We start from the raw sequence: 12,386 nt of genomic DNA, 5'->3' as shown, positions 1-12,386 counted from the left end.
TTCATGTACAACTTATGCTGACATACACCTTAAGGGTGTGAAGTGCTCTTCCTCTCCTAGAGAGAAAACAAGGATCCAGACAAACATAAAATATCTGGCTACAGAACACAAAGATATTAAGAAAGGCTAAGTACACTGCTCCAAACGCCTTTAGATCCCCTGAACAGGACAGAAAAGTTTGCCAGTTCAGAAGGGTTCTCCAAAACAGTGACGATACACAACCCCTACCTTAAGGAACTCACTGAAAAGTCACTGTTGGGCCACAGATCTGCCCTCCATGACAAGTCAATCTAACAGGCATTACTGGTAGTTGAGAATCACGTATAAACTTACTCTACAAGGTGGTACATGATATCTCTTCTCTAATTGAAGAATACTTGCAAATTAACTGATTAATTCTGATCAGAAGAAGGCTTTATGGCAGCTTGAACTCCAAGACACCAGGTGGAAGGCTGTGAAGTATCAGAAGTATCAATGACTTAGATTAATCATACCTGAAGACAGAACAAGACATCAATCCAACCCAACCAAGAAGGGATGCTTGGCTTATATAGACACATATCCTGTGTGATAAGGAACCAAAGAACTTGAAATCATACCCTTCTAAGCTAGCGTGGGGCAATAAAGATGAGAATTGGTCTTTCTTTTATTCACTGATTAAGAGTGTACATTGGAGCAGGTGATTTACCTAGTCATTAAATTACGTTTGTTAGTAACTGAGTGGTTAACATGCTACTGCTCAACTAGTATTATTTATGTTTCACACATTTCAAATATTCTGACATTTCTGCATAACTTCCTACTTGACATGATGTTTGCTAGGCTTAGAAGGCAACTCAATCCTGATAAAAAATAGTCTGCAGGCTTTGGGCATTTAAAAATGGAAGGTAATCAGCTGCTTTCCATATGCATCACTTTTAAGGACAGGGAGACATAAGAATGAAAAAATACAATCAGGGTGAAGTGCAAGAAGTAAGGAAGGGAGGATGACTATGCACCTTTGACTAACAGAAGAGAATGAAGAAAATTGCTGCTGCTTGTCACAGGCACAGTCATACATGGTGTACAAAGTCACAATAGTTCAGGATGGATTCACTTACTGAGTTAACACATTTAAATAAAAAAATTAAAAAAATGCCTAAGTGATTATGTTTGGGCTTTTAAATTCTGATTTTGAGTAGTAGGGTATGAGCCTGACTGCTGATATTAGTAATGAATAGCATTGGGTTCAATCTCTCTCCCCCCACCAAAAAAACAAATGGTACACTGCACTTAAACTTTATGGGGAAACACTGCATCTCAGATATGTTGCTGCATTGTCTAAAAGAGAAAGAGTGAACAGTTTCAAAAATGTCTGTGCCTGGAATAAAGTTTGGAAGAAAAATGACAGTATATAAAGGCGGCTCATCACGCTAGAAGAAAGAGAAAAAATAGTAAGTCACCAAAAAAATATATATATATTTTTATTCCCCTGGCACCTGCTCAACACTGCCTTCCAAGGACTATAAAACCAAGAAATACTACACTTAACTAAAGAAAGATGCAACTAAAACAGCAAAGCTTAACTGGTTAAAACAGTGGGGAAGGTCACCATCTGTGCCTGATACAGGATTAAGGATATAAACACAATGCTAGCAGCATGCGTAGGTAGATTAGGTAAGATTACAGTTGTTCTGCTTAGTTCACAACAATTTCTTTTCTTCTCAAGTGTTACCGATAATGTAGTGCTAATTTATGCTGTATGGCCAGAGTCCTGCTAGTACTTATACAAACAGTTATTACAATACTAGAAACAAGATCCGCAATTAAGACGGCACCCACTAGCCTTCAGCTTTACTACCCATCACTGCCCACTCTTCATGTTCTCCGTGACAGTGCACGGATTCAGATGTACAGGACAGATAAGCATGAAGGGATAAAAAGAGATGACCAGTATCTATGCAAGTAATCCAGAATACTGCTGACAGTGGAGGACAAAATGCTGAAATGACAAGCTGATCAGACAAGGACTTATATCCAATCCTCATTAGTGAAGAGAAAATGCTTATGCTGACTGAAGGCACTCATCAGTGTCTACTTCTCATATTCCTTTTACAGTGCAAAATACTCTAAGCTACCTGGAAGCTTAGCATGCACTGCTGACAAGGAATATATCTAGAAACAATAACATTTACCAAGCAGCCAATTTGCAGATTGCATAAATTACACTTCTTTGAAATTACTCAAGTTTTTCTGTTTGCTGCATCAGACCAGCAAGGCAACAATTTTGCAGATGACCATAAATTGGGAGCTATCATAGATTCCCATCACGATACTGGCATCCTACAAAGGGGTGCAACACAATGACCGATGCCAAATCCACAGATTAAAACTCAGTGTGAACAAATGCATTATAGTACCATTTGGGGAACTGTCCACCCAAGCTAATTAGTTCATCGATAAAAACACCCTTAACTGACCCAATAGTTAGGAATCTGGTAATAATGCAGACAGTAATCTGGACTACGGCCAACACCTAATCAAGATAGTATGAAAATCATTGTATATTGCCCCAACTCATAAACAAGGGTATGGCATCCAGGTCCAAGGAAGCTATAGTACTATTGTACTCCATCTTTAAGATGCCCATTACTGAGTACAATGACTCCTATGGCATGTACCTAACCAGGCACTTGCAACAGTTGTAATGCCTGCAAAGGTTGCTCATCCAGAGAATCCAGGGTATGAATACCCTAGCCTACACAGATTGCCTTAAGGCCCTATTTCCATACTCTCTCTTACAGATTACCGAGAGCTGATCGATGCCTGACATATAGGGTAACCTGAGATCCAGCTCTGATGGATTTCTTGCAGATTTGCAAAACAAACAGCACCAGAAAGACTAGATCCAAGGATCTGAACTGTGTGATACAAACAGAACATGCTGGAGAGAATAAGTATCTGAAAGGATCCCCGCATATGCTATATGTATGCAATGTACATAGCTTTATATATATATATATATATATATATATATATATATATATATATATATATATATATATACACACACACACACACACACACACACACACACACACATACACACATTTGTGTGTATCTAAGCAGAGGTCGTTCATGATCATTTCATGGGAAATCTCAAATTCACCCCTGGCCTGGCCCCCACGTTGTTGATGGACAGAGGTTGACAAATAAATTAATCTCCAACTAATATACTCCCCGGACCATTAGCTACCTCCTTTCTAATACACCCCACCATATAGGTGTCCAAGTCAGTCAGGGACAAAACTGGGGAGGATTGCACGGCTAGGCTTATAATGACCCTGATGGTTATTAGTCTAGTATAAACCCATGAACCTTAATTATGTCCTCAGAAAAATGGTGCCTGTAAGGAATAAGAACCCTATTATCCACAGGGTTAAGTTTGGGGATGACAAGTTGGGGTACATTAGCGAAATTGCTGTGTGCTGAGGTGCACATGAAGTGGCAGTATATAGAAACTGCACCAGGCTACATGAAGGGGAAACCAATGTGGTCTTGGCCAACAAGAGGTCAATAGCAAGATATTTTTTTCCTCTCTAGGAATGAGAGGTAATGGATGGAAGGCGTAAAGGAATTTCCCTGTCCACAGAAAGGTGGAAGCATGTTTCTTTCATGCCGAGAGGCAAGAATCCTTGGTGCAAAACAGGAGGAGCTGTTTGTTGGTCTCCGAGGCGAATAGGTCTATCTGGGATGTCTCCCACCAGTGATGGATGTCCAGGAAAACCGGTCTGTTCAGGGTCCATTTACAAGGGTCCTTCAAGGTCTTGCTTAATATGTCTGCCAACACATTGTCCAGTGATGGATGTAAGGAGGTATTAAGAGACATGCTTTTCTGTGTGTTAAGGCCCCAAGCAGTCTGTGCCAATCTGCACACCTAGTAAGACCTGGTTACTCCCTGCTTATTTATGTACCACATGACCACTGTGTTGTCTGTGAAAACTCACTGGGGAGCTTGCTCTGCAGACATGAGAAAACACATGAAGAGCTTGGATGAGGGCCCTAATCTCCATGTTAATATGTAAGAGCTTGGTCAAGGGGCCTAATCTCCATGTTGATATGTAAGAGCTTGGACGAGGGCCCTAATCTCCATGTGTTGATATGCAAGAGCTTGGACAAGGGTCCTAATATCCATGTTGATATGTAACAGCTTGGACGAGGGTCCTAATCTCCATGTTAATATGCAAGAGCTTGGACAAGGGCTATAATCTCCATGTTAATATGTAAGAGTTTGGACAAGGGCCCTAATTTCCATGTTGATATGTTCCTTTAGTAGTTCTGGCTGTCATATGCCCTGTACTGTGTGTGTACTTGTCCAGGCCCTGATGCCTTGTCCGTGGAATATGTACACATTTCTTAAACTGCAGCTGGGGTTGAGCTTCACCTGGTCCTTCCACCATTAAAGTTCCCTTCTGAGATAGGGTAACACAGGAATCAGTGTGTCTAGAGAGAGAGTGAGTGCTGGGACCAAATTCTTTTCAGGTACCACTGGATTCTTCTCAAATGTAGTCTGGCTAGGGGAAGCATTACAACAGCCGTTGCCATGAATCCAAGCACCCTTAAAACCACCCTGGCTGAGCACTGGCTGAGGGAGCAAGGTTGAGAAAGTAATCTGTAAGGCTCTACATTTTTTCCAGAGGCAGGTAGGTCCTGCATCTTTTTTGTGTCAAATCTGCAGCCCAGAAAAAAATAGGTCCTGAGTTGGTTGCAGGCAGGACTTCTTGTAGTTGGATTGTGAACCCACACTGTGAAAGGAGGCAAAGGGTGAGCTGGAGGCGTTGCAGAAGTACCTGAGGTGAGATGCTTGGGTTAACAGGTTGCCCAGGTAGGGGAAAATCTGGATTCCACGAGTTACACAGAAGGCAATTACTGGTACCAGACACTTTGTGAAAACTCTACGGTACTGTGGAAAGCCCCAAAGGTAAAGCAGCAAATTAAAGGTGAGATGACCCAATACAAAACCTGAGGAATCTTCTGCAAGGGGTGGGGGTGGGGGGACTGGTATACAAATGTTGGCATATTTTAGATCTAGACATACTAGAAATGACTGAGGCTGTATGAAAGGTGGGACAGTGTGCATTGAGTATCTGAAGGTTGTCACTTTTAGGAAAGTGTTTTGTAAAGACATATCCAAATATGGGTCTCCACTGTCCTCCTTTCCTTGGTACTAGGAAGAGTCTGGAACACCTTCTCATAAACTCTTTGGGCACTGGTTCTACTGTGTCTTGTGCCTCTAATTCCTGAAGAATGTGTGGAAGCAGATGGATCTGGTTGTGGGGAAGGGAGAGGCATACCACTTAGATGGGGGGGATTTCTATTGAAGATGTGGCACAGCCCTTCTTTATAACAGAAAGCACCCATTGATCTATGGTAATCTTTTCCCAGGCAGAGAATGACTGGATCAGCCTTTTTGAAAGGGGTAGTGCTGGCCTGGGGGGGCAGGAGTGGAAAGGACTTGTGGATAGTCAAAGATTTATCTGCAAATGAAGGCCTCCAAGAACAGCAATCTCGGTGGTTTCTCTGGGAATCTCTTTCTGGGGGGGGGGGGGTCTTCCTATGTTTCTGACTGACTTTTTAAGATCCCTTCTGATAAAAGAGGTGGGGCTTGGTTAGATAACCCCCACAGTCAAGTACTACAGGAGTTAATGGAAGCTGTCTGTAGTCCTTCATGGTTTTTCTGCTGTTCTTGGACGGTTTTGAAAAGGTTAGCTGCTAGTGTGCCAAACAGGAGGTTACTGTCTAAAGAGGAATCCACAATTTTTGCTTTAAAGTCTTTGGGCATGGGTTGACTGCACAGCGAAGCACACCTGCAGATAAGCCAGTGGCAGCTGCTCTGCACGAGGCCTCTACAGCATCATACTTACATTAGTTGCTCTGTCTGGCTACTTGTGCAGCCTAAGTAGACAATTTGTTGTCTAGAATCAGGACCCTGTGAAACTACCACTACCTTATTTAAGGATTTGAGGATGGAAACCAAATACTTGATCATTTGTGTTTGGTAATTAATAGTCCAAAAGCCAAAGTGGAGGAGGTACAAGCTTTTTACCCCATCTATTTATAGCCATGCCATCTCTGCCCGAAGAGAGGGCTTTGGCATTAGGATGAAACTTAGAAGGTTTATCAGAAGAGAAAGACACTGCAGAGGGGTCCATCACAGAATTTGTAACTAAGAACTTAAGATCATCAGGAACTTTATAAAATCTGTCTGGTCTTTTGAGGGCAATAAACTGCAAGTCAGGGGCAGCAGAAGTACACTGAAAGGCATCCAAGAAAGCCTCAAGAATAGGAGGAACACAGGAAGGGGCTGGGGTGCCAATTTCCATAGGATCATAGGAGGTTACTAGGCTGTCGACCCAGAGGTCATTTCATCCCAATGTAATACCACAGATACTCTAGTCAATACCCAGGGTTGTATTTATCAATGATTGAACATATCCAGGAGGGTTGTGGGGGCTATCTCCAGTAAGAATTTATGGTGCCCCATCCACTCATCCAAGTTCCTTTTGAAGAGTGTCAGAGATGCTTTGCTCCACATGAATTGGCAGCCTGTTCCAACGATGTGACAGTTCCTGGGAGACAAAGCTGTCCCTCCAGCAAGTCCTAGTCAAGTTGCAGGCCATATTTAGGCCCATGGAATGGGTAGCTCTAGTCCCGTTTGATTTACGGATGTGCAACAAATTCATTAGGTTTGGGTCGGAGATTGCTCTATAAGCCAGGCATAAGTCTCTCCCAAGTCTATACGATACTGAGTACAGTGACAAGGACTTTAGTCAGTCTGTGTAAGGCACGTGCTGGAGTCCCTTGATGATCTTAGTTAGAAAACTCTGAGGTATCTCCAATTGCTGCAGATGCTTTGCATGGTACAAGCTGAAAGGGGCATTATACTCAATTATGGGCCTGATTAATGATGAGTACAGAGAGGTTATAACATTCTTTGTTAATCACGTGCATTACATAGAAAGCATTCCTTACTACAGTAGACACATGGTGGTTAAAGTTAAGATCACAGTCTACTTGTGATCCCAGATTTCTTACCACCTTCGTAGGTACACAGGGTATTGTTGTTAATCTGATAGTGTGAAGGGACACTGTTTTTACCGAAGGAAATAATGATGCATTTCTTTGCATTTAGTTTGAGACGATGACTACAACATCAGAAGGGTCTTACACAGACCAGTGAATGAAGTATACCGACATCATTTGGGGATTCAACAATTGCACCCAGCTTGCAGTCGTCCACAAACTTGGTCAGCCCCAGTCCCTTAGTTTTGTCCTGAACACCTGCGAAGTACATACCAAAGAGTAGGGAGTCCAGCACTGACCCTTGTGGCACCCCGCTTGGTGACAGGTCTGCTGGCTGATGTGGAGACACCCACTTTGACAGTGTGTCATGGGTTTGTGAGACAGGTGGCAACCCATCTTACAACAATGGTGTTCACATTCAGTTTGCTAAGTTTATTGGTAATGCCAGAGTGTGGGATTGTGCCAAGGGCCTTTGCCAAGTAGAGGTATGCTGTGTGCACATATGTGCCCTTGTCAGTGGCCCTGATCACATTTTTGAAGAAACCTACCAGGTTTAACAGGCAAGATCTGCCCTTGACAAAGCCGAATGGGGTCAGATCTAGGGTTTGGAGGCTGCCTATATCTTTATGAGGTACATGATGATACATTCCATGGCTTTACAGACGAGGCTGGCCAGACTTATGGGTCTATAATTGCCAGTGTCTGTTGCTAGGCCACCTTCGTAGAGGGGAATAACTGTTGCTGTTTTCCATACCGCAGGAAGCCAGGAATAAAGTCAGTGGTTAGGCTATGACTGAATAGGGTGCTTTATGGCAATGCTAGTTCATGTTTTAATTAGTTTAGAAGCCTGGGATACCCTCTGGTCCCATAGGAGCTGTGTTGTTTGCCTTGGCAAGGCTTTAATGATCTATCTGCTGTTTGGATATGCAGGGTGGAGGGAGTTGGGGGTAAGGTTTGTGATAATTTGTAGGAGATAATGGAGTGAAATGTTCGCCAACTCTGTCTGCTAGCAGGTTTGCTACCTGCTATCTCTGCAGGATCAGTGTGTGTGATATTGTCAGTCACTAGTTCGGCACATGCTTGGGTCCTACCTTTTAAGCTACGTACACAGCTGTAAAAGGCCATATGATTATCCTTGGCTGTGACTGCTAAGTTTTTCTCAAAGTTACCCTTAGAGGATTTGACATGTCTTACTTGCCTGTTGAGGCTGAGGAGGGTGCTTTTCCATTGTTGAGGTCTTTCCTCACTTTTCTTAGACAGCAGCTTTTTGCATTTGTTGTAAAGTTTGTTGATGCTGGATGCCCACCACGGCAACTTTTTTTTTTTTTTTTTTTTAACTTGGGGCTCTAGCTTTGACTCTTTCTGGAACAGCAGTCTATACACTCATACAAGTGATTGTACAGGGCTTTAGTTTAGGTTTTGTTGTAGTTACTACTTCCAGCTGGGGGTGGGGCTTGGAATTCATTTATACCTTCCCCTGTAGCATCTTTTTTTCTGGACCTTTGTAATCTGCCTAGACTCCCTAGCAAAATGCTTCATCATCTTTAAAATTCACTTTCCAAAAGAAGCTTCCTCTACATAACAGTCAGGAGAAATAGAATCTTTATCATCAGAAGGGGTCTGGTTAAGGGAATGGATTTCAGAGCAGTAATCCATAGACAATGGTCAGAATCAGAATCCTCCTCACCTTCAGAGGAAGATGAATCCACAACAATCTTTTGGGGAGTGGACGGAGGGGCTGGGAAGAAAAGGAATGAGACTTCAGGGCCAAAATGAAAAGTCTATCCATTCCTTCCCCTACGAGGAGGAGGGGGGATAGAAGTGACATGCTTTGTAAATGAAAAGTCTATGCATTCCTTCCCCTAGGAGGAGGAGGAGGGGGATAGAAGTGACATGCTTCGTAAATGAAAAGTCTATGCATTCCTTCCCCTAGGAAGAGGAGGGGGACAGAAGTCACATGCTTCATTTTTTGATGCTTCCTTTTGATGCAACATCTGCCTAAACCAGGACCAGAGCTTTGGATCCTGGATGTACCATGATAAATTTACCTGGGATCTCTTCCCTAAGTAGCATCTTGGAAATGTTAAGAACCACAATGAAAACAAATTTAAAACAAAAAAAACACGCAGCCAGTGAACACAAAAGCAAAACGAAGTAAAACTTTTAACCTCTATTCTCGGACGTCTTGGCAGTGATGCCTTCAAGTAGTATAGTCGTAAAATGAATAAACAGTACACCAAGGAACAGACAAGACGAGATGATACTACTTTATCTGTGCATAATAATAAGACTTCGGATATATACTTCGTGACTACATATAGTTGCTTTAGTGGGGTAGTATTTAATGTGGTCAATTATTATTGGTGTTATTTAAAATCATTAAAAGATTCTTGTTTATGGATGCCTGAAAGTGGGTAAGAACATAACATTTTTTTAGTCAGAAGTAGGTTTGCTATGCCTCCCTCACATTTAAATGTTATGGTTAATTGTCAGGGTACTGTGACTTGTGGCAGATGTTGTTGTTCGTCTTTCGGCTTTTCCCGGTTAGGGGTCGCCACAGCGGAACTCCGGTTCGCTAATGATGGGCAGTTGGTTTTTATGGTGTCGAGTTGCCGGCCTGACGCCCAACCTTCAACGAAGCCACTCCCATTCAAAGTATGTCTTTCGAACGCCCACTCGACTGCGAGGAGGACATGCAGACTCCACACAGAAGGCACTCCCAACTCTAGATGAGAATCGAATGGGAGAACCTCTTGCTCTGAGGCAACAACGCTACCGCTGCACCACCGCGGTTGACTTGTGGCAGATGTAAAGCCTGTAAATATATTAAACCTCATTTTGATAGAATTAATGGGCTTAAACTTAAGGTAAAAGGCCATTTTAAATGTGACACTGAGGGCATTATATATGCCCTGAAAATGTCTCTGTAGTACATTTTATATTGGAGAGTCTAAGATAGCTTTAAAATTAGGCTATTAGAGCACATTCGAGATATTGACAATGCTAAGGAATCAAGCTCAGTGGCAGAACATTTTCATAAAGCTCATCAGGGTCAGTCAGTGGGGTTACAAGGTACTATTTTGGAAAAAATATGACATTCAAACAGAAAAACATGTTAAACTTTTATATAAGGAAACTCTGTTGATATTAAAATTTGATACTATGACACCTAAGGGAATGAATGTGGAATTAAATTGGCGGGTTTTACTTTATCATGATGACTGGTCTTAATTGTTTCATAGTGTGCTTATAACTGTACTGGTTATATAAAGGGTTGGTGTTTTTAATGTTTATACTCCTTGAAGGCATCACTGAAGAGAGGTCAGAGAATAAAGATTAAAAGTTTTACTTCATTTTGCATTTGTGTTCACTGGCTACGTGTTTTTTTGTAGTATCTGGGAAATGCCTTCTGAGCCTTTCAAGAGGATAATTCATGGTTCACCTCTCTCTGTGGATACCTCAGTTACAAGGTCCTCCGTCACCATAATGGCCTCCAGCAAGGTCTCTGTAGAGGGCATCAGAGATAAAATCGGGCATACCATAGGTTCTGAAACCTCAGTTGGCATGCAGGAATCAAAAAGAGCTAACAGTGTCTCCAGTCTAGCCCTTTTAAGCTTTTTTCTTAAGTGATGGAGGTATGTCAGGGTAAGTGGTATCTGCCATCTTGAAGTGGGATGAGCGTTTCACATGTTGGGTCTCCAAAAAAAGTGTTACGCAAGGACAACTAGGATCACAGCATCTTAGATCCAAAAGACTGGCAAATGGAATAGGCTTTGTAGATGTGCTCTGCTCCTAATCAAGAGACACTGGGTACGTAAGGTTTTGTATTGGATTTGTCTACCACACGAACTTGCTGACAACTAATACTGGTAAAGAGAAAACAGTTAAGAAAGGTAAAGGAAGGTTCCCCAATGGGACAATTATCTGTACACTCAAAGCAATGGTAAAAATGGCCAAATAATCAGTCCAACAGAAATGCAACCCGCATTCTGGCTGGCAGTGAGATAGTCTGCGAGATTATGCTCATGTGTCTGTATACTCCTATGCTTATAAGTTAAGGCAATATGGCATATGTGCGATCTTGGGAAGATACAGCTTTGGTACCATGGCCAGATGTCAGCAGTGATGACCTACTGGTTAGCGATACTGCAACAATGATTTCAGTCAGGACATCAGGTAAGTACAATTAATTACTTGGTGCTCTCTTATGGATCTCCTTTAGTGCTCCTCAGGTTAAGACTAGAAACTTTGGAGGTTCCCACGGAAAGAAAATCAACTTTCCTTAAAATGCATTCCATTGCAAAGCAGGAAACTGGAGGAATTCCACACATCTGACTAACAAAAAGAGCACTTTATATGTTTTTAAAAGTGAATTGCATGACTGGATCGTTGGATTACAGGGGGTATTTCATCATAGTTTAAAAGGAGGCAAACGTTTTGAAGGCCATAAATAGTCTCAGAGACTGTTCTCACTGAAATAGTAAACACTGACTAATGCTTTCAGTATGTGCAATGAGAAAACATTCACCACACGAAGTTTAAATCACACTTTAAATACAACAAAACATATTTAAAACACATACAGATGTGTGTGCAAAAAATTCTATCACATTTAACACAAAGTTTAGATCAAGTTCAAGCGTAAGAAATGCCCCTTAAATGTACACGTACACTGCTAGCCAATACAGAAAAGAGTGTGCGCTTGCATGTATGTGCATGTGTGTATTAAAATGTGCGATTATCTCCCTGTGAATGAATACATGTATGTACATTCCCCCAAGAGAGGGAAAGCTGAGAACTTTGGTATTTAGGAATACGTTTAGGCACCTGAAGACAGGAGTCTCAAGAATCTGCACTTCAACAGTGAAGTATGAAGCACAGGCACCATTTCTAAGGTACACATGAACAGTCAAAAGAACATCTGAATGGGATCTTTGAGGCCGCACATTTAATACATATGACATCAAATCAACTTTCTCAGTCACCTGTCACCTGCTTTCGGTCAGCTAGGTGGAACAGGATGACACTCTAGAAATAGGAAACAGGTAACTATGGCAATATCAGATTTAGTTAAACACTACACTTCTTAAGAGACTATAAAGTTAGTGTGATCTGCTTATATGCATTACAAAGCTCTAGGTAGGAAAACCTATATTCAGCTGACAAAGCTCTGGATTTCCCTTGATGACTGCATTATTACATGGAATACGTCACTTTTTGGAAGGGGGTTTCCCACTTCACAAGATCATTAAGCTTCTTTCTCAGCCACACCACAGGCCCATTTGCTCCTCTTTAGGGCAAGTACAGGTCAGACTTCCCAGAGC

General features: G+C 42.0%; 1 protein-coding gene across 7 annotated transcripts in view; it reads right to left on the bottom strand.

The window, feature by feature from the left end:
• DCTN1 (dynactin subunit 1) overlaps window positions 1-12,386 on the bottom strand; it is a 1,835,652-nt gene that overhangs the window by 981,986 nt on the left and 841,280 nt on the right. The window lies entirely within an intron of this gene.

The sequence above is a fragment of the Protopterus annectens genome, chromosome 2.part1 (assembly GCF_019279795.1).
Source record: "Protopterus annectens isolate FY-2018-M chromosome 2.part1, PAN1.0, whole genome shotgun sequence".
Lineage (NCBI taxonomy): Eukaryota > Metazoa > Chordata > Ceratodontiformes > Protopteridae > Protopterus > Protopterus annectens.
The sequence above is the reverse complement of the archived record's forward strand: the minus strand, read 5'-3'. Positions and strand labels throughout refer to the sequence as shown.